General features: G+C 38.9%; 1 pseudogene; it reads left to right on the top strand.

The window, feature by feature from the left end:
• Window positions 1-1602: 1602 nt before the first annotated feature.
• On the top strand, window positions 1603-19827 carry LOC115599875 (annotated as a pseudogene).
• The last annotated feature ends 1526 nt before the right edge of the window (window positions 19828-21353 follow it).

Here is a 21353-nt window from a genome sequence, read left to right as displayed (position 1 = left end):
ATGCTAGAAGTAAGCTGATGGGGAAGAATTCCTTTTTGTTGAATATGGAACCAGTTTTTCTGTGCCTGGTCTGACTCTTTTTTTGCATGAAGTCTGTGTACTTCAGTAAGCTAAAAATGTGTGTTTCTCTGGGTACTTAATATAATACACTATTACATAGCTTTTGACTGTAGGGTTTGCTGAAATCTCATTCTTGGGAAAACCACCTAGAATTTTTTGTATACTTCATCAATCTTTAAGATACTATTAGTGATAATTTCATGAAACAGCTGGTTAATGAGGCCTTTGATTTGGTACTCTGCAGTGTGCAAAATCTAGTTTAGAGTCTTAAGTCAAAGCCACACTTTGTAAGAGTCATGAAAGTGTGTTAGATTGAGCAGAGGGACAACTAATGTTGGGACAGGAACAATTAAACTTCTAAAGTCTTCTGTAGTTATAATTAATATGAAAAAGAACTCAGCTGAAATGAGGGAGTTGTCTCTAAAGCTGAGTACTGAAAAATAAATAATTAACTGGTAGTGGCCTTGAGGAGCTGTGTCCCAATCAGCAGAAAGCATTGTGAACCATGGCAGATGTAATATGAAGATAGGCCTGAAAAAAAAAACCCCAAAGGTCAAGGATCAGATAGCTGAAGGAACTGGAGCTTTTGCTAAATCCTTCTTAAATCATGTCTTGGCTTCATGAACAAAGATTTCAGAAGGGCTCTCCCCCCCCAGGCTTGCTGCAGGCACGCTGATGGCTGATAAGGGCAATGGGGGACAGGCAGTGTGGCTGCAAAAGGCCCAGCAGAAAGTGTCCTGTGAGGGGACAGGCACAGCACGGTGCTTTCTGTGCTGTCTTTTCTCCTCCAGACTGATTCTTCTTGTGTTCCCAAAGGAGGCGGCAGCGTTATGGATGTGTGTCTCTGTGTCTCCCGACTGGAGGCCAGAGGGGACCCCTGATGGCAGTCAGTATGGCCAAAGCTGTGGGATTGTTTCAGGGAGTCCTTGTGTCTCCTCTTTGAGGCTCCTCTGTTGCAGCAGCCAGTGGCAAGTTCACCACAGAGCACAATCTTAGGGAGGTGGTGATCCTCCATCCTGGAGACCTGACCTGCCGAGCACAGCTGTGTCCTCAGTATCATGGCCTCAATACTGGTGACCCCTGCCTGTTCAAGGACAGGGACATTGGTCACACAGTCAGTCCAGTGGATGTTTAGGACTGGATGGAGGCAGCACTGATGGAAGCGTTCCAGGAGTCACAGGTGGTGGTGGTAGATGACCCATGATTCAGACCCCTATAAAAGAGTGGACAGTACAATGGCTCTGTAGACATCAATCTTAGTGCTTTTTTTCAGGTGTTTATTGCTCCAGACTCTTTTATGAAGTCTTCAGAATGCTCTGTGTGCCTTTGCTAATCTGTTGTCTATCGCTTTGTTGATCTTGGCGTCTGAGGAAATAACACATCCCAGATAGCTGAACTGCTGGACTGACTTAACCTCTGACCTTCCTAAATACATCAAGAACAAAAGCCCTGCCGAGGGTCTGTGCTGCCAGTTGGTTATCAGTATAAAAGAAGCACTCAGAAATGGCATGCCTACATCAGAGAAGCTAAATAAAATGTTGTTTACTGCTCACTTTGGATTCCCAAACTGAAATTCCATCTAATCTAACAAAAGTTCTAAATAAGGATACAGATCCTGTGGACCTCAGTCTTTTGGTGCTTGAAAACCTGAATGCAGATGCAGGATTTTTAAAAAATTTGAAGCATTCTGGAAGAGCTATTACTACTTTTTCTAATGATGATCTAGGAGACGGCACAGTTTTCTTTGTCCATACAGGCATGAAGAACTCAAAGATTGCTCTGAGGGCGAGCGATGGTGAGAAAGTGAGCAATACTGTTGTGTTATGTGTCATGGCAGTTCCTTTGGATGACGGAATTGTCAACAACTCAGGAATAATACTACTAGAAGGTTTTACAGCTCTGATCACACCTAGACATCTGGCTGTTAAAACAAATGCCAATCTGCAGGATGTTGAGATACGGTATGAGATCACAGAGCCTCCCCAGTCTGGGGAAGTCCAAAGGCACATTCCCCCCAAAAGAGGGGGACGGAAGAGAGAACTTTTTCTCTCAGTGCTCTGTTATGCGCAAGCTGTGTGAGATACTGTAGCACTTTTAAAGAAACTCAGCTGGAAAATGTTACTGACCAGTTTAAATTCAAAGTTAGCATAGGGAACAGAACCAGTGAAAAGCACACATTTCCTCTGAATGTCAAATGGTTAAGGTACAGTTTATTGAAACAGACTCCTCTAGAAATTGAAAAATCAAAAAAGAAGTGCTTGAATTCATATGATCTTGTTGCTGTAATTGTGGATCTGGAAATACCTGAAGATTTTAAAACTTTAAGATTTAAAACTGCTGTCACTACCAAATAAAGGACAAATACTACTTAATGGCCAGCCACTGAAAGAAGACTCAGTCTTTAGCCAGAAAGATACTACTGATCAGAAAGTGGCATATGAATTAATCAGCAGATACCATGAAGACAACTGTGATTCATTTAGGTTCCTCATGTCTGCAAAGTATCTGGAATCAAATTTATACCACTTCAAAGTCTACATCAAATCAGATTTCAGAAACATATTTTTGACCATGGTCTGTTACTGAAGGTGAAGAAGAGTTAATAACAAGCACAAATTTTTTTTTGTACAAACACCAGATAATAAAATTTCTGTTACGAAGTTTTACAGTTTCCTAAGCATGGGAAATTAAAACTCATTAATTTCTTGGGTTCATTCAAGAGTAATGACAATTTCACCACTTTCAGTAGCAAGGATATAACTGGTAAGCACCTTAAGTATGTGCATGACAATTCTGAGACAGCATCTGATGAATTTCTTGTCAGTCTTCAGTGAAGAGTCAGGGAAGAAAGCCAGCTTTGATCCAGAAGTAGAACCTTTGTCAATAGAAATTAGATTCAGCATTTCTTTCCAGCTAAAGAATCATGAGAAACCAGTATGTGTCATTGATAAGATATTTAACATTGTGAGAAGTGGACAGTGATTATTAACTTCAGCAGATCTTTGCTATCATGATCCTGATTCTGATTTTGATCATGAGCAGTTGCTGTATACAAGACATGGGATTTCTAACAGGGATTTAGTGCTAAAAATGATACTTTGCACAAACTCGACCAATTCAAACAAGCAGACCTGGAGCAAAAGCGAATCCCGTGTATTCACAGTGGTGTGGGTTTTGGGTGTTTTGTGCTCTTTGTGACAGATGGCAAGCACTATACCTCCTTGCTTCTAGAAGTTAGTGCAACTCATCCTTATGTTAGGTTGGAAAATAATACAGGCTTGTTGGTTCAAAAAGGAAAAGAGGAAGCAGTTACAACTGCTAACCTAAGTGCTATTACAAACAAAGATACCAGAAATGATTATGAGATAACATATGAGATATCTTTCCCAGAATATGGAAGGATATATGTAAATAATCTTTTGATGGATTCCTTCACTCAACTTTATCTGATAGAGATATGTGATCTATAGTCATGATGGCAACAACAGCCTTCTTGACACATGCTTATGTGCATGTTCACATATCTAGTCATAAGTCCCCACTAAGGATTGTGATTAGAAACAACCTCCTAGTTGAAGAGGGAAAAACAGTTAAAATCAGTGGAGGAAAACTGCAGGTAAGTAAACCTTGTCCATTTCTCTAATTTTGTAGCAGATTGTCTTCACGGGCTTCTCACTCTGGCTGTGCTCAGATTGCTATGCTGCCTGTCTTTTCATAGCTCCTTTTGGTTTTCACTTAGTAAGACACATTCTGGATGCTTAATTCTGAAGACACTAACAGTAGAAAGCTTTGTCTAGGAAGGAAATGGATTCTGTTAAAGAAAGAGACTGCCCATAGTTTTTTACTCTGTTACATATTGGTGCTTGGGAAGATGAAGATTTTTTGTTTCAGTGATGAGAGTTGTTTGTACTTGGTGTTCGTGTGTCGTTGTTAATTGAGCTATCGGGAAATACAAGGGAAAAAGGGTTTTATTTTATTCAGTTTGGAGTTGGCCTTATTAACACTGCCTGAGGCGTGTTTTTAAAGCGTCAAGAACCAGGGTCGTTTGTCTTTGGGTAGTACCTTCCCCCCGCGGTGTGTGCAGCGCTGCGGTAACCACGAGGGGGCCCCGGCAGCTCATGGTTGCGCTGCCCGAAGCTGTTTCCGGCAGGGGTCCGTGGTGCTTCGGCTCTTCATTCCTTTTCGAAATTTACAAATTTGGGGTTCCCCTGACACATTACTTCGACAGTCTGCTTTGACAGAGTACTCTGGGTATCTTTGTCAACATTTTGAAAGTTAAAATTATTTCTAACATGACACTATTTGCATCACCTTCATTAATAAGTGCTAGGTTTGTTTCTGGTGGGGATAATCAATATAAGAAATGGTGATCCTAGGATTTGAATAGATTTGAATAGATTTGAATAGTGTTAATGAAGGAAGGCAGTATATGAGTAGTATGTACTTAAGGAGAGTCTAGTCATCATGATAAACATTTTCTCCTGTTGCAAAGTTGATCTAGAAGGCTTCCTTTTAATCTTAAAAGATACATTAAGTCTCTTCGTTACACACAGGGCTTGGTGGGTGGGATGGTTTGCACCTAGGTGGTTGTTGTGGTATGCTAGGGCATCTTGAGGGCTGTTAATGAACAGCATAGCTTAGAAAAGTACCAGGAATAGTGATGATGAGAGTGCAGAGATTTCACTGTTGTCTTTGCACAACCTTCAGACCCTAGATCTCTTGCCATTAAGTGTACTGAAAGGTCAGACCTGCTGAGGCGAATTCTGCTGCCTGCTGCTTTCTTGATCCACAGTGGGACAGGACAAGGGAAGCATTCTCACTGGCACTTCATTAGAGTATTGACTATGTGTTGGGTATTGCTGACACAAAACTGTAATATTCCCCTCTTTAAAAGTTTATGATAAGAATAATACAATGCAATCTGTGAAAATCTAGGCTGTTAGAGATCATGAAAATATTAATTCAGACAGTGAAGCTATTATTGTGATCTAAAATGGAGTTAAAACCAGGACTTGCTAACTTGTTTCTAAATCTGCCCCTCCCGTATTCCTGAAAAAAAAATTAAAAATTGTTACCCTTTGCTCTTAATGACCAAAGTTTACTTTTTAATCTTTTGCTCTTTGAAAAAACAGTTACCACTGTCACTTCAGTTTCAGTGCTTTTTCAGGTTGATCGGTGATTTGATTGATTTATAAGATTATTATTTGTCTTTGTAACAATAACCCTCAATAATCAGAACATATTTATTGTGGGCACTGTGTCTGTGTAAAACAAAAATCTCCTTTGTTTGAAGGCCTACAGTCAGATCTGACGAATAAACCTAAATTAGGTGACTCTGAAAAGCAGAATGATATGGATATGGGTCAGCTAACAAGCCTGTGGTCACAGTAAGCTAACTGAAAGCCATCGAGGCAGGGTAGATACTTAGGAATAGGTCTTAAGGAAGCTAAGAAGAATATTTTTAGGCTACATCATCCTCAGTGCTGTATGGTTCAGTTTACAAATTGTTTGTGTCTAAAACATGCATTTAATTTTACATAATTAGTTGTGTTTACAGGGAAAATTGATTACCATAAAGAGGATCATGTCCACAACAGGCAGCACCTTGCCCTGTGCAGAGACTTCTGGAGGAGAACAGACTCTGTTCACAAGCTTTTTGGTGGTACAGGGTGAAACTTTCCCTGGTTAAAGAAGTTATGGTGGTACTCTAGAGGTATCAGCATAGCAAGCAGGAATGTGTGTGTCTGGGAGTGCTATGTGTCCAGTCAGAAATTTTTCTGTGTGTCTCTTCTGGTGCATTGCTGGCATTGAACTGCAGTCTATTAACAGAGCTGAGTCTGTATAGTACACTGCAGTGCAGCATATGGATTTTTCTAAAAATAGGCTTCCCAGGAACACAGCTGAACCTAGCCAAAGTTGGTCCTCTCTGCTGGGAGGCAGTTAGCATACCCAGAACTATACTGCCTTTGTGCCTATGATTTTGCTGGTCATGCATAAGCAATTGCTGAGCAATAAGCTTTATTTTTGCCATGGATACTATATACCTACATGCATATTAGAAGGTACTAATATGCACATATATGTTGGATTCATATGCAGTGAGAACAAAGCTGGCAGTCAAGTTATGTGCTGGGAGCAATACACTGAGATGATCCTTCAAAGTAAATTGCACATTGGATGTAGGCAGGAGAAAATGGATTTTTCTTAGACCTGCTGACTAATGAGATGAACTGGGTATTCTTGTGTAGGCTGTTACTTGCTGGTCCCATGTTGTAGACAAGCAGTGTGCCCTCTTCAAGGACATTTTTAGTGGTGAATGTTGAGTAATAAACTGTGTGTTGCTTTAAAAAGAGCAGCATTACATGGCCAGGGATGCTGGGGTGGATATATGAAAGTGTTAGCTCTCTCACTTCAGAGGCATCTATAAATCCTTCTTTAGCCCTTTCTGTTGTTACTGAGGCTATGAACACCATGGGAGGAGGTAAACAATGGGAGGGGGTAAACAATGGGTGGAGTTTCAGGAGGACAAACACCCAGACATTTAAGGAGTTCTTTTTTATTTTCCTATAAGAAGTTAAGAGTAAGAAAAGTTTTTAGGGATTTGTTTGGTTAGTCTTATTTTTTCTGTGTGTGTGTGCGTGTGGCAAATTTATGACATGCTGAAGTATTTACATTAGCATAATGTGTGAGAAACAGAAAATTCTACTCAGCTGAGAGGGTGTGTAACGTATGGTCATAATCCTTACATTTAATATAAAGCCTTTCCATGAACAGTAAGTGCATGACGCATATGTTTATTTAGAAACTCTTCAACATTTTAGGTTTAATTTCCTAAAATTTCCACAATTTCTATAGTAATTTCTTTTTCTGGTTTGGGAATTGAAATAGAATACTTTGAAGAAAATCTCTGTCCTGCCATTATTTGTTGTTTTTGTATATATAATTAGATGTATTTATGGTATAATAATGTCAAAAACCTATATCCTCCTCTTGCCACAAGAGGGCCATATTTTCCTAGAATTGTTTTTTTAAACCCCCCCACAAATTCAGACGCTGGTTTTTTTTTTTTTTTTCCTCATTAAATCACTCACTTACCAGAGGATTAAGGTGGCTGTGAATATAGAGTATCTGGTAGGAGATTCAGCATGCAAGGAGATACCAATAAGGTGAAGGCTGTAAGTAGAGCAGTATGGATTATTTCTCAGTGGGCAGGGTCATGAACCTTTTTTTGGGCAGATACTCGTGGAATGAGTTTGTCACATGCCAGATTTGTGTAAGGCTACCTCTTGGTAATTCAGATGCAGTTTTGCTGTTCTTGTAGGAGGACTTGATCCTAGACATGAAAAGCAAGTCAACAACGCAGCATTTGAAGTGTTCTGAGTGTTTTCTTCCTTACAGCCCTTTTCAGCTCTTGGATCTCCTTTCAGTCCTCAAGGATCATGTTGCAGGTTATGTACAGCATGTACACTACATTAGAAAAGCATTGTGTGTTAGGGTGATGGAGCAATAGAAATGGCTTTTAGGAAAAAAGCTCATTTTTTTCCTTTAGTAAGAAAAGAATTCAAAACATTTTTGACATTTAATGTCATTCATAGTAACGTGTTTGCATAGTCCTTCCTAACATTTTTGTCTATGCTGTATGTGGCTCTATTTTCTGCATAGACAAGCCTGAATCAAGTGCTACTGAGATGAGCTAAGAGTCTCAGTACACAGCCAGTGACACTGGTGTGTTTATGTGGTGCTGCTCAGCAAGTCAATCTTTGCAATTATTTATCATCCTGTGTTTTCACAGGTGGCATCTTTTCTTGAACTTTGATAGCCATAATTACATTACTGAGAAATAAATATGTCAAGGGAGAAAGTAACTGCTTCCTGGTTGCAAGATATCTTCTGTTATAAAATACAACACAACAAATTTTCCTTACCTTTTTTTCTAATTAGAAAACATTTTATTTCAGGATCTCAATTTCCATGGAATGTATTTTATGACACTGTGTAGTTTCAATTTTTTCCTCCACTGAGCTGTCACGGCAAGAATCCCAGTGGCTTTGAAAGGTTTTCTTCCATGGGTTTTATTAAATGATAAAATTTATAATTAAGGAAAAATTTATGACTACTAATTTTTCTTTTTTGGCAGAGGTAGAATGCCCTTTGTCAAGGACCATGTTCCCTCTTCAACTGTTTCGTGTTGTGTTCTCACCAGGCATCTAAGTGTTCTATGACCTTAAGAAGACAGGAGGGGATGATGCATCTGTGTCTTGAGGCTCAAGCTGAGGTTTTTGAAGGCTCAGGATATTAGGATTGTATGCTATGTGAACTCTGCATGGAAAGAACTGGTATTGCTGTACTGAATATTTAATTTCACATGTAGAGAAACATTTCTTGTTCTTTCCTAGTACTTCAGTCTGTAATTCTAAAAAAATAGAGCAAACGTGGACAGTAAAATGGGCTGGTGCTTATAGTTTCCAAACAGGAAATTATCCAGTGAGACGTGGATGAAGCTCAGATAGCATTTCTTTCTGCTTGAAAGAAGTATCTTGCAGTTTCTTCATATCTTAAGTTAAAAAAACCCACTACACACACAAAACCCAATTAATAAAAAAAAAAAAAACCAACCACAAAAAGGCATTTAGATCTATCAGAATTGATTAATGGATTTCATACCATACTTCCAAATGCTGGTTAGGTATTTTGTTCAGAAGCATGAGCTTGAAAAGTGCTAAGCAGCTGTTAGAGGTTTTGATTTCTTCATCTCCACTGACTGAGCACCTCTGTGGGTTATTTGATGCACTGAAAAAGGGCCTTTTGAGTGTGTTGTTGCAAGAAATAATGCAGAAATAAACCAAGAAGTTTTCCACTTGTATTTGGGATTATGCTGTCCCCAGGCTGTTCTTTTTTTCTTTTCTGCTGCTGGAAATAGAGCAAATGTCTTGCCTGCTGTGTAGTATATGACACTAATATTCATGTGTATGTGTTGGAAAGGAGCTCTTTGTCTCAATTATCAAAATACAATTTGTTATGTTTGTAAGAGTTTGAATAGTGCTTGACAAAGAGACCACTGGTGCTGCAGCTGTCTAAAACTAAAAGTCACGGAGGGTGTGTTTGCTTGTATTTTTTTGTGCTCTAATTTTTGAAAAAACATTTGCCAACATTAACTATATTAGTCTGTGATCAGAGATTTGGATGGACAGTAAGGAAACCTGTTGAGCTGGTAGTGTTGCACAATAGAGATCTTTCAGATCTTTGTTCTATTACTTTTTACTTTTTTTTTTCTTCCTTTTCTTTTCTTTTTTTTTCTTTTTTTCCTGACTGTGGGTGGAATCAGTCACAGAAATAACTATTGATGACCTTTGTACAGAAGACAAGGTCTTCTTGGAAGAAGAACTGATATATTCCATTACACCACCTAGCAATGGGCACTTGCTTCTGAAGGCTTCCCCAGACAAGAGCATTGTTAGTTTTACCCAGGCTCATATAAATGAAGGGCAGCTGGTATTTGTACACAATGGTATGTGGTTTCAAAAATACCTCCTGTTACAAAAAATACTGGTCCTGTTCAATATATTTGTGTTTGTAATCCTCTGAAGATCTCCTTGTAATATTACAAAAGTCTCAGACCACCAATTAGAGATGCATGATCTCACAAATAAATAGGAAAGCATCTGATGACTTCTTATATGTGTACCACCAAGAAATCTTGCTGTATTACTGGTTCAATTGGTATCAGCCTTCTTTCTGAATGTGGGTTTGCAGTAGTGGAGCATTGCATTGTAGCTTTCAGAGATGTGAAATCCACTTTTTTGATCCTTGTAATAGAGAATCTCCTGAAGCCTGCCTTTCTTCCTGCAGTGCAGAGCTGTTTATGCTCCAGCAGTCTCTCTCATGCCACAGTGTAGTTGTGTTCCTAAGAAGCTCTGGCAGTGAAGTTATGGGTCAGTCTGGGTGATGTCAACTTCTCTTGCAGACTATGAAAGAATTTAGCGTTAAACATTGACTCTTTTCTGCTAGCTGCCAGAACTAGGGGTAGGGTTATTTGTCCTGCTGCTACAGAGAGAATGTGTGGGCAAAAAGAAATAAGGGCAGCTTCATTCATCCTTCAGTGGCAGTGCTAGGAAGCTGCAGGAATGAAGATCCCAGTAGGGTTCCAGCAAGTGGAAAAGATAGGGCTTTTGTAGGTCATTAGCTGCCTTTCTTCTGCTCCATCCCTATTACCATATTACCTCAGATGAAAGAGGAAAGGAGATATGAAAGGAGGAATAAACCAGTTTTGGGAAAGGAGATGGAAGAAGTACAGCACTGTCTTGCCAGATCTCAGGCAGACTGGAATTATTTTGAGTGCTCCCTTGAGTGCAGCAATCACTCCAGATCTGTGCTGTGTCTTCATGTAGCTTGATGCTCTGACTTCCAATGCACTGTCTTGCAGAGCACATATGTGTTGCTGCAATTATTTTACAAGCAGCTGCTGGTGAACTGTAAGTATCTCACTCAAATAATTTGGTCAGGAAATGAGAAATACAGAGCATGACAAAAGTGAGTCAAACTGTTAAAAAATGTGCTAAATGAGACTTTGACATGTAAAAACCCATGTTGTGGTAGAATGGTGGTAGTCTCAGTGTGAGGAAATTAATTGAATCTATGTTCCAGAAAGGTCACATGCACATGTGGAGCCATAGCAAGTGAATCTTGATTAATAAAAGTAAAAAGAACAGTAGATTTAATTTTCGAGTGAGTGGGGGTGTGGGTTGTACAGTAAATTTCAAATGTAAAATTCTCAGGTTGTGTGTCAGCTCTTGCAGCTGCTCTGGCTCTGCCATCTGCTCAGCCTAATGGCCTCCTGTGTTTCAGAAAGTACTTTGGACATTTTGCTTCTTTTCCTTTCTCAGTCTATGATTTTCTTTCCTCATTCGCCTTGGACTGTTGCTAGAAGCATACATCTTATTCTCTTTTTCTTGCTCCCAGCCCTGTCCTGGGGCCCTTCCTTATCTGATTTCTGGCACTTAGCTCTTTACCACTTTTCTCTTCATCTGCTCTTTCCCTCATCTTCAGTCTGCCAGTGCGTGCAAGACTTCAGCTACTCCTGAGAAGCATCCCCAGTTCATGTTCTCCACAGCGTGGCATCTCCTCTTCATGCTTACTCTATCCCTTACCAAGAGGGAGTGCAGTGTCTTCATGGCTGAGACAGCACTTCTGTCCCTGGCTCCTCCTCATGGCACTGCGGATCTCTACATCTGTACGTGGCAGTGACTCTCTGTCCTCAGGATCTTTTGTACCACCAAAGAAAGCCCTACTGTACTTTGTTTTTATGCTGCTAACATTAGATTTCATGAAAGTCTCCCTTAATCTTTTCTCAGTCTTGCAAGTTACATTATGCTGCTTGTTCTGCACTGTGAGTGGCAACTCTGCCTCTTTGTTCTCATGTTTTCCCCTTACATTTTGTGTTTGTTTCCTCTGTAATATCTGATTGTTCTGTCACCTCCATAAAAGTAGGGCAGAACATATATTTCCTTTTCTGCACCCCTTTCAGTGTGAGAATTCCTTCCCTTTTCCACCATCACTTCGCTCCGGGGTGCTCCCATTCCACTTTCACAGTATGGTGTCTGCCCTTAAACGCTGACTGTGTTTTCTGTAGGGCAGTTTTGCATTGAGCTCTTGTTGTTTCTGAAGTCTCTGTGTCTTTTCAGAGCAGTTTTTACAATCCCCTTTCTGGTGTCCCTTTACTCACCTTTGATGAGATAGTCCTTTAAAAAACTTGTGGTAAAGTGCTACATGCTCCACCCAAGCAGCACTTCTAGTTCTGTTCCTGGGTCTGCCAATGACCAAAGCATCTGTCAATCATATAGTTGGCCTGCATTAGCCAGAAATGCAAGTGGGGCTAAATAGTAAACTCCTTAATGCCTTTTTTAGATGCACAACTACTTCTGCATTTTTATCAAGAGAAACATAACAGAATGAGAGCTTTTAAAATAAAAATGGTATGTGATCTGATCTTCCATAGCTGCCTCAATGCCTGGGTGTAAATAAGACCACTGCCTGGGGTATTAACTAGAATCTCAGAAGCAACTCAGTTCTTCTGAAATGTTAACTTACTGTTAGGCAAAGGGTTTTGATCCTCACCTGAAAGTACATGGCACCCTCTCACTTTAAGGCTGTATGTGAATGTAGCATGATCTCATAGCTAAATTGGGCAAAGCAAACAGAAGAGTAACTGCAACAGTTAATGTTTCACCTTTAGTTCTCTCTTCCTGCCCAATTAAACAATCAGAGCCTCTACTTAAAGTAAGATTTTAGGAAACTATGTGTAACTCAGTTCTGAGAGAGATATTTTTACAGGAATCCACTCTGTCTCCTGGATTTATTTTGCTGTCACTTGTGCCAAAGTACACACAGGCCCTAAGATTAAAGAAAAAATGTGCATTTCTTATGAGGACACGTTACCTCTGAAATAGTTTAAGCTGTGACAAGATAATCTCTTCAGCAGAGCTGATTCGGAGCAAAGACTCAAAGTAAACAGCCTGAGAGTTCTCTCAGTCCTTTAAATGTAAGTAAAAGTGAAAGAGCACACTATTTTTTTTTCTTCCAAATTCCTTCTTTTCCAAACTGTCACTGCTCAAGTGGTTTGGTCCCTCCTAAGATATAAAAAGAGTAGGAAATTTGGAAGTTGATGTGTCTGCAAGTTTAATTTGTTTCAGCTCCATTTGTGTCAGTGAAGAAAGAAGGAAGGGAAACTCTACTTACATCTAAGGGGTGTTTGGCCTTCAATGTGAGTAACAGCCAGTCGTTCTTAATTGAGAAGGTGTTCTCTGCATGAATAATTTATTTAATTCTAATTAAGATGTAAAGGTACTTTTGAAAAATCGCTTCAGAGTCACTTTTGATATATTTCACTGTAGCAAAAGGTTTCCAGTGTATGTTTCTATGTACTGGATGACACATAGAATAATGAGATTTTTTTTTTTTTTCCCTACAGGAGCAGGGTCTGGAGGCTTTAACTTTCAGGTAACAGATGGTTTGAACCTCGACAGATTTTTAGCATCACAGGTCAGGTGCTAGTCATTATCCTCTGTAAACAAAGGTCTTGAAGTCTTTCCAGGTATGTTTTTAAAGATTATTGTGATTTTGTCTAGTTGAAAATAATTGCATAATATATGGTTATTTGCCAGGTAGGTATCTGGGCAAACTATAGAAAACTGTACCTGGGATCTTCTATCTGCCTGATTTTTAAAATGATGGGTTTTCTCAAAATGACATATTGCTTTATTGTTTCATAGACTTTAACTTTTTCATATATGCATGTGTTCGAAGTCATGGAAATTTGCAGTGGAAAAAATAAGAACAGTGGTGACAATAATACTGTCTGTGTGGGCTCTGAACTTTCCCCATTCAAATTTGTTTAAAAGCTGTATATTATATTTGTTTATTTAGAGGTGTCTTGGCTGGTTGTGATTTTGCCTTGTAAAAGAAGAGTGAAGCTTCTGTTGTTGGCATTCTAAATAGCACATATAAGTTCACCATATTGCTGATTTGTCTTCCTGTTGTTTAAGCTGAGCTATGGAGAGCAGCACAGGCTCTCTCGTGAATCAGGAGGACTGAAATCTTTGATTTCTATTTGTGCATTTGGAACAAGTTGGATCAGCAGCTAACTATTTTTCAGATGAAATCCTTCTCCTGCAGGAGTTGATGTGTTAAGTGAGCCTTACCAAAGCCATTAACTGCTTTGCATTGGCAGGAGTAATCCCTCACTGAGTTAGTAAGCTAACATTAATTGCAGGATTAGTGGAGTAATGAAGATTAGTCTTCTTCCAGCAATGCCTTGCATCACACTTCTGTTTGCGCTATGTTCTTTTTGCTCTGAGCAAGATATCTACTGCAAGGGAGAGACTGAAGCTTGGTAAAGATCTACAGGTGATTATTTGTACCTTGATTCATTAATTTGATACAGAAGAGCACTTTGGCTTCTTAAACTTCCTAGATATGAAATGCATAAACAAAGGCTTGCAACAAAAGCCACTTAAAAAAAGGCAACAAAAAATGAGATTGTAGAAGCATGATCTTATAATTCAGTCGTTATAAATGGGATTCACATAAATCCACTTATAGTAATCTGTGATTTTGGTGTGTTAGGTTGCATCAGGCACAGGGATTTCCAGGAATTCTATCTTAAGCCAAAGATAATTATAAGAAGAGTACACCTTATACTAACATAGAAGGCAGTCTCTAAACTGTCTATCAGATCTCCAGTTTGCAAAATACAGTATTTTTTTTTCATCACTGCAAGCTGAAATTCATCTCAGCTTACATGTTTTATGAATTCTCTCTTACTTAGCAAAATTTCTTTTTGTTGTTAAAAAGTATTACTAGCTTTTTCACCTGTTATAAAGATGTTCTTGAGCAGCATAGGTTACAGTTGTCCTTGCTCATCATGATATGAATGTTATCAGAGTGATGGTGCAAAATGGTTAACATACACAAAAATCAACAGCCAGTGTTCTGTTATATTTTATGGAACTGCAGGAAAAGTTAATTTTGAGACAGCTTGAAGAATCTGCTCTATAGAGAATGAAAATTTAATGTACTGTGAAGAATTTGCCATGTCTTTATGACCAGGTATAAACTATACTCTCAAGCATATTGTTCGGCAATTTTGTAAGAGCATGTACTGCTGTCTTTCCTTGCTCTGAATATACCACATTTGTTTATAGAATTTATGGATATTTTTCTTTTCCACAGAAGCTTGTTTTATTCAGTGTGCTCATTAATTGACTGTGATATACGTGAGGTTTTTCTTACATATGCTAAATCTCAACAATGTGAGGATTTGTTTTCTTCAGGGAAAGTAATTGCTTGAAGAAGAAATGAGCTGAGTTGCTCTTTGAGAGGAGACTTGTAGGTACTTTGAAGCTAGGCCAGGTTGGATGGAGCTTGAGCAACCTGGTCTACTGGGAGACCAAACCCTCCCTCCTGTGGCAGGGGGTTTGGAACTAGAGGATCTTTAAGGTCCTTTCCAACTCAAAGCATTCAGTGTTTGATAACTGTTTAGCAGTTACAGGCAGAATGCTCATACCAAAGCACTTTCGAAATCTTAAATGTAGGTAGTCAAAATGGATACAAGAATTATTAGATCCTGGTAGTGGCCTTGATGCTGTTGCATTCGCTGTTGCATTCTACTTTTCTGAATTAGCTTTGACCTATTCTTCATCACCAATCCTTGCTGTTTGTCTTCCTCCCCTGACTCTGTTGCTTTCCCCTGTGTTTGGGTGAGGTTGGTTTTACAGTCTCTCTAGGCCCATGTTTGGAAACAAGCAAACAGGGTTCTCGCTGCCCTTTCCTTCACCCAGCCTGTTGACTGGCAAATAACCTTTTTTTCCCTGTTGACATGTCAGACTCTACTGTAGAGCAGAATTACTGTGGGTGCTGGAAAAGGTTCTCAAGTCTCAAGACGGAAGTGGGTGAAGGAGATTATGTTCGGGGTAGAATTCCATTTTACAGGAAAGCATAAGGTCTGTGGCCATGGATGATATTTTATCCTCTCCTGTGTAGTGAGTGAGATCCGGTCTGTTAGGAACAAACAGGGAGTTTGTGGCACACATCCTCAGTCTCCATGTCCCTGCACTGTGATAGTGGTGGTGGGGTGCCCATGGTACAGTTGTGAAACACTGTAAAAGTAACTTAGATTGCTAGGGTGTGACCATGTTTGAGAATTACTCTGTCATACTCTTGTTATGACAATGAGACCTGATTTGCGCAAGTGGGAGGTTATTGAGAAATAACTGTGTTTGTAGAAACAAGTGATCTGATTAATTGTTGCTCTCAGCTGTACATTCTTAACCTCATCTGTTTCAACAATGCAAGGTCATGCTTCCCTCTCTGCCTGTCACACAAAAAAGGGAAGAGAGAGGAAGAGGAGGGAGAATTTTTGAATTTGCTATAATGTGAGAGAATTTTTCTAGACCTAAAGGACTGCTTTGCTTTTCAAAGTAATATGGAGACACAGGGGCATGGGAATGTAAAAAGGTGAAAACAGGACAGAGATCTCATTTTATTATGTCAACTCTCTTTCAAAGTGAATGGGGTTTGAACCAGAGTACAACGAAATGTAAATAGGCAGAACCATGATGTTACTAAGGACTTGCAAAATATCCCCACTCTTGAGTTTGCTTACCATATTTTTTCTTCTGAATGTTATAGAAGGAACACATAATTTTGTGTTACTCCTGTATAAACATTATGCTTTATTGAAGCTGTTCGTCAATGGAACTGATAATTCAGACTTCAAGGATATATACAGTGCTAGTGTCTGAAATTATGTATTGACACTAGAAAAGCCTGTTGCTCAAGAAAAAAAGAAAATGTAAAAATGGAGGCAGAAATGGAGACAGGAGGAATAGGATTATTGGAGTCTATTGCTCCTCCAAAAGTATCATTAAGCATGAGATTTGGTTTGCTGAGTGTTTACCATGAAACAGTGCATCAAAAAGAAGCCAAACAAAGGAGCTTTTTTCTTTTAGGAATTTACTAGGTTTTGTTTTGTCATAACTATGTCAAAAATTGTCTTGGTTTGACTGAATGGTAAAGGGCTTTAAAAAATCTTTATAATATTTAAGCCAGAAGGTCCTGGTTAGTGTGGTGCTGTGTAAGAAAGGGTTTTGTTACCCCTCAGTTTTCCTCCATCTTAATACTGTATTATTTCACTTCGGGTTGTTGTTTCTGTTGTGTGATGTTTTGCTAGTCTGTTTAATCCAGTGTTTATGTTTCAATTTTGCTGAATGAAAATCGTATTTCATATCCATAAAGTGTGGTTCAGTCTTCTGGTAATATTTGATTTTGGTTTGTGTGTTCATTAGAAACTTTGCTGTGTTAAGTCTTCTCCCTGCCAAATCATCCTACCCTTTTTGAGCAACAGGATTACAAAAAATATGAACAATGATGGCTTCAGATGGATTTGGAATCCAGTTCTAGACATGTAATGCAAGAACAGGACTTCTTTTTATTTGCTCTACTCCTTCTTTGGGTTATTTTTGAAGAGAATAGTATTTACTGGTGCTTGCACTGAAGAAAGATGCACTTTTTAAATTTCTGTTAATCATAGGAACATCCTACTAATGGATTTTTTGTTTGAAAAAGCCATGGAAGGTCTGTAGTTAGAAAAAGGGTAGCCCTGCTGATCTTCTGAAACATTACTAAAATACTGAATATAATACCAATATGAAAGAGTGAGTTGTGCATACAAAAATTGCCCTTTGTGAAAAATTACTGTTGCAAATCTATGTTTCTTATAATTGACATTTTTTAGGTTCGAGGAAATCTATTTTACAACATGATCTGAAAGCTGTAACCAATGATGTGACCAGTGCAGGAAAGAGAACTATAACTTTCATGGTTGCGACTTCCCCAAAGCTTGGAAAGCTTACCAGAATAAATGCTGATAATACTACTCAGGAAAGCCTCAGTTTTACACAGTCTATGGTAAGCGTTTACTTTATAACAAATAACTAGTTCAGGGGTATATTATTACATCAAAGGGCATTTCAGTTCTGCACATTAAACTCTCTTGAGTAACAGTAGTTTTCAACATGATGTTTGGGGTATTTTTAATTATTTTATATATTTTATTATTATTTTTTATAAATTTTTTTTCTCTCTTATTGCCATTAAGAGTAAAATCAGCATAGAGAAAGCTTAAAGGTGAGGATGTACATATAGGACTTTATGGCATTATTCTGAATTTTTTAGACAACAAATGGTATGGTTTTGAGGCTGCTGGGAAAACAGACCCTGAAAGCCCTCTTTCCCTAGTGATCTCAGAGTGGGTGCTTGCAGTAGTTTCAGGATTAGCATGCTCTGCAGTCACAGCTCAGATTCTCTAGTGCTAACATGCTTCTGTGATAGCAGCACAGTTTGGTTTCTTTTTCTTTTTTCTCACCTTTCAAGCATATGTGATAGAAACGTGTGCTAATAAATTCCTTCAGGGTTTTTGCAAGCTGTATGTAGTATGTTACAGACAGTAAACTTAGAACTGGACTATCTCAGGCAGGTTGTCTTTGGTGATTATAAACTAACACATGCAACCCAGGTCAGTAGTTGCCTGGGAAGCTGTCAAGGATTTAAAAGGTTTAGCTGTCATATCTCTAGGTCAGTGAATGAAATACAAAGTAGACCAGAGGCTGATTCTACAGGATGAGATGTATTAAGTGTTCTGGTCTTGTGATTATTATGTCTCCTATTGTAGTTTCAATGTATCATGGTATTGATCTTAAAGTTCAGTTGTAGTTTCAACTGATGAGAAACCTACTCTGAAAATACTGCCTTTGCTTTAGTCCTAAAGAGATAAAAGATTATATCTTGTAGAAATATGTGTGCTTCTCTGAAGATTTATTGCAGTATTCAGCTTTGAAGCTTAAATCCTCATGATGGGACTAATGAAATTCTATTGAGTATGGTGATCTGCAACTTCAGTGAAAGCAGGCGTAGGGCAAGCCAGATTCCTTCCTGTCTCCTAGGAATCTTCTTGCTGTGATGTAGAAACTTTCTGCTAAAAATTTCTGCCAGGTCTTTCGTTATGAGTATACTTAAATTGTCATTGGACTTCCTTCTTCTTCCTTCTGTAGTCTTTTACCAAGGATCTTTATCTAATCACCATGAAACGCCTCATAAAAGTCCTGTCCAAGCCTTCAGTCTTTCCTATGATTTTCCAGATACTGAGTCCAGCTCTGCTGATATCCTTATAAAGAGAAAACCCAGGTACTTGAATTCACTGAAGACACAGTCCAACTGAGTTCTTGTTCACCATTACTATTACAAAATAGGTTTTGCAATATTTTGTATCTCTGTTCCTACTGAAGGCCTCAGAGAAAGAGAAATGCAAATTTGACAAATAGCAGTCCTAGATTTGAAGTCTTAGTGCTTCAGTCTCATGGAAGGATTGTAAAGGAAGATTAGTGAATGATGCAGTTTTTGAAGATGCTCAGACATTCACCCAGGCTGACACTGATAGTGGTGTTGTTTTTATAGAGATAGATGCAAATATGACAGTCACTGATCTGTTAAAGGACTCCTTCACATTTATGGTCAGGGCAGATGCTGTGCAGCCTGCTGCTGGCTTGTTGGCTGTTTTCAGTATTCCATTGTGCCATACAGTCTTTCATTTGTGCAGGGTTTTACAACTGAAGTGCCTTCCATAGCCAGCAGCACCACTTTAAAGCTTCACACTGCCTCAAGGAGTGAGGCCTCCTTTCAGAATGAAGAGCCTACAGGAACACAACAGAATACAGAACCAACCATGTGGCCAGGACAGAATCACTGGGGATATCTTTATGAGGAAAGTCCATTGCTAAATCTGGCAGTGGGAACAACTGGATATATGAGGACCAGGACCACAACTCAGATTGATGCCAGGAGTCCCAGGGAACAAGAAGGTGAAAGCAGCAACCTTGGTACATTGTTATCCCCCTGGTCCTTGTGTCAGTGCTACTCATTGTTGCCATTATTTCTATGTGTTTTTTGCTAGTGTGCCAGAAGAAAGGGAAGACAAAACTGCTGGTAAAAAGTCAAACAGATGCAGTCCTCAGTAGTCCAGGCTCCTCTCCTGAAGGGGTGTGAGTCAAGTACAACATTCATGTCAGTAAGACATGATCAGCTGCTTCCTGCAGTGATCTCTCTGACTGTTGAATGATGTATGCAAAACATCTGGTTAAACCTTGATGCTGAAATGATCCAGTATTGTTGAAAAATGAATCCAACGTTAAAGCACACAATCAATATTGGGTGTAGTTGTGGCCAGTTGTGATAATGCTAATTGATGTAGTAAGGAAAAGAAGGTATACACTGCTGACATAGAATTTGTTCTTTAATAAACTTATTTATTATAGATCAAATGATGCATGGTTTATTAGAGGAAATCCGTATACATGTGAAATAGTAATAATAAAAATCTTATGGATTACAGTGACCATAAAATAGGATTTCTAGTTGGAAGTCAACAAAATTCCCCTCTTAGTACAGTTCAGAATTTTGCCCCAAAGATTCTGAGTGCATCCTGTGTGTATAATATGTCCCACGACAGGGGTAAAATAGAATATTCTATCATGGATGATCTATTTTTAATATAATTACATTTTTTGAACAAGCAGGTTTGCTATAAGAGTCTTATACTCTTTCCTGAACCACTACTTCTATTTGAAGAACCTTAAACTGTTTCCATAATAATAACAAAGTTAGGTGCTAACCTCAGTAATGCCATTGTGACCCAAAGGCTGTCCAGAGTACTAAAGAATCAAAGCTGTGATTATTTTGCCGGGTGTTCATCTGAATCACTGAACTGGAAATCTAGATTTCAACTCAGCAACAACAGTGCAGCAGTGACAGTGTATAAGGTTCCTGGTAAACAACTGCAAGATGTTTGTTCTTTTGTTCTTCTTTTTTCTTATTTTATAACGGTCTGGCCTTTAATGACTGCAGACCGGTAAAATGCATCCATGACATCTAATCCACATGGCACAAACTGTGTATATGCCAGTCAGCCTGTCTGCTGAACTATCTGTAAGCTTAGGTAGTGTCTGCATATCAAAATTTCCTGTTCCTGACAGGGGGCTAAATTCTGCCTCCAGTGAAGCAGGCACAAGGGTCTATGGAATCTGAGTGTTAAGGCAAAGCACAGCAGAATTTGAGTCCTCTGCTAAGTATTGTTTTGTTGTGGAGCTACTGAGAGAAACAGTCCTGTGAGAAAGTACATATCTCCTTCTGAAGTTTCATTATTTATCCTTCATCTCCCAGAGCACTAAACACATGTGACTTATCCACTGTATAATGTGAACAAAGTACTCTAGTTTTGCTCTGGTGGTAAAATGTGCAATAATTTTTATACGAAGGGAATATTTCTATATTTTTGGAAATCCAAGCTAAGTATCAATGTGCAGTCAGCTGCTAAGGTCCATTCTTTATTCCACTGAGGACAAGAGCAAAAATCTTGTTGACTTCAGAGAATAAACTGACTTGAAGGGAATGGTACTGTGATCATAATCAGTCTCGTACTAAACCCTGAACTTCTCATCTGTTTGTATTTTTGCACTGCTACAGCTTCCAGTTAGCTTCTCTATAAAAAAAACCTGCTCAATGTCAGGATACTGTTTCAGCACTGGACTCAGTTAACACTGGAATACTTCCATTTGAGCCTAGGTATTGCAGTTTTCACTTTTACAGAACAAATGTATGAGGCTCAGCATCCTTGGTGCTATTAATTTCTCACTTCTTTGGTTTAGATATTTTGTTGTTGTTGTATGATTAGCTGTGTTTCTGTT

Source organism: Calypte anna, chromosome Z, assembly GCF_003957555.1.
Source record: "Calypte anna isolate BGI_N300 chromosome Z, bCalAnn1_v1.p, whole genome shotgun sequence".
NCBI classification, from domain to species: domain Eukaryota; kingdom Metazoa; phylum Chordata; class Aves; order Apodiformes; family Trochilidae; genus Calypte; species Calypte anna.
Note: the sequence above shows the minus strand (reverse complement) of the source record. Positions and strands in the feature narration are given on the sequence as shown.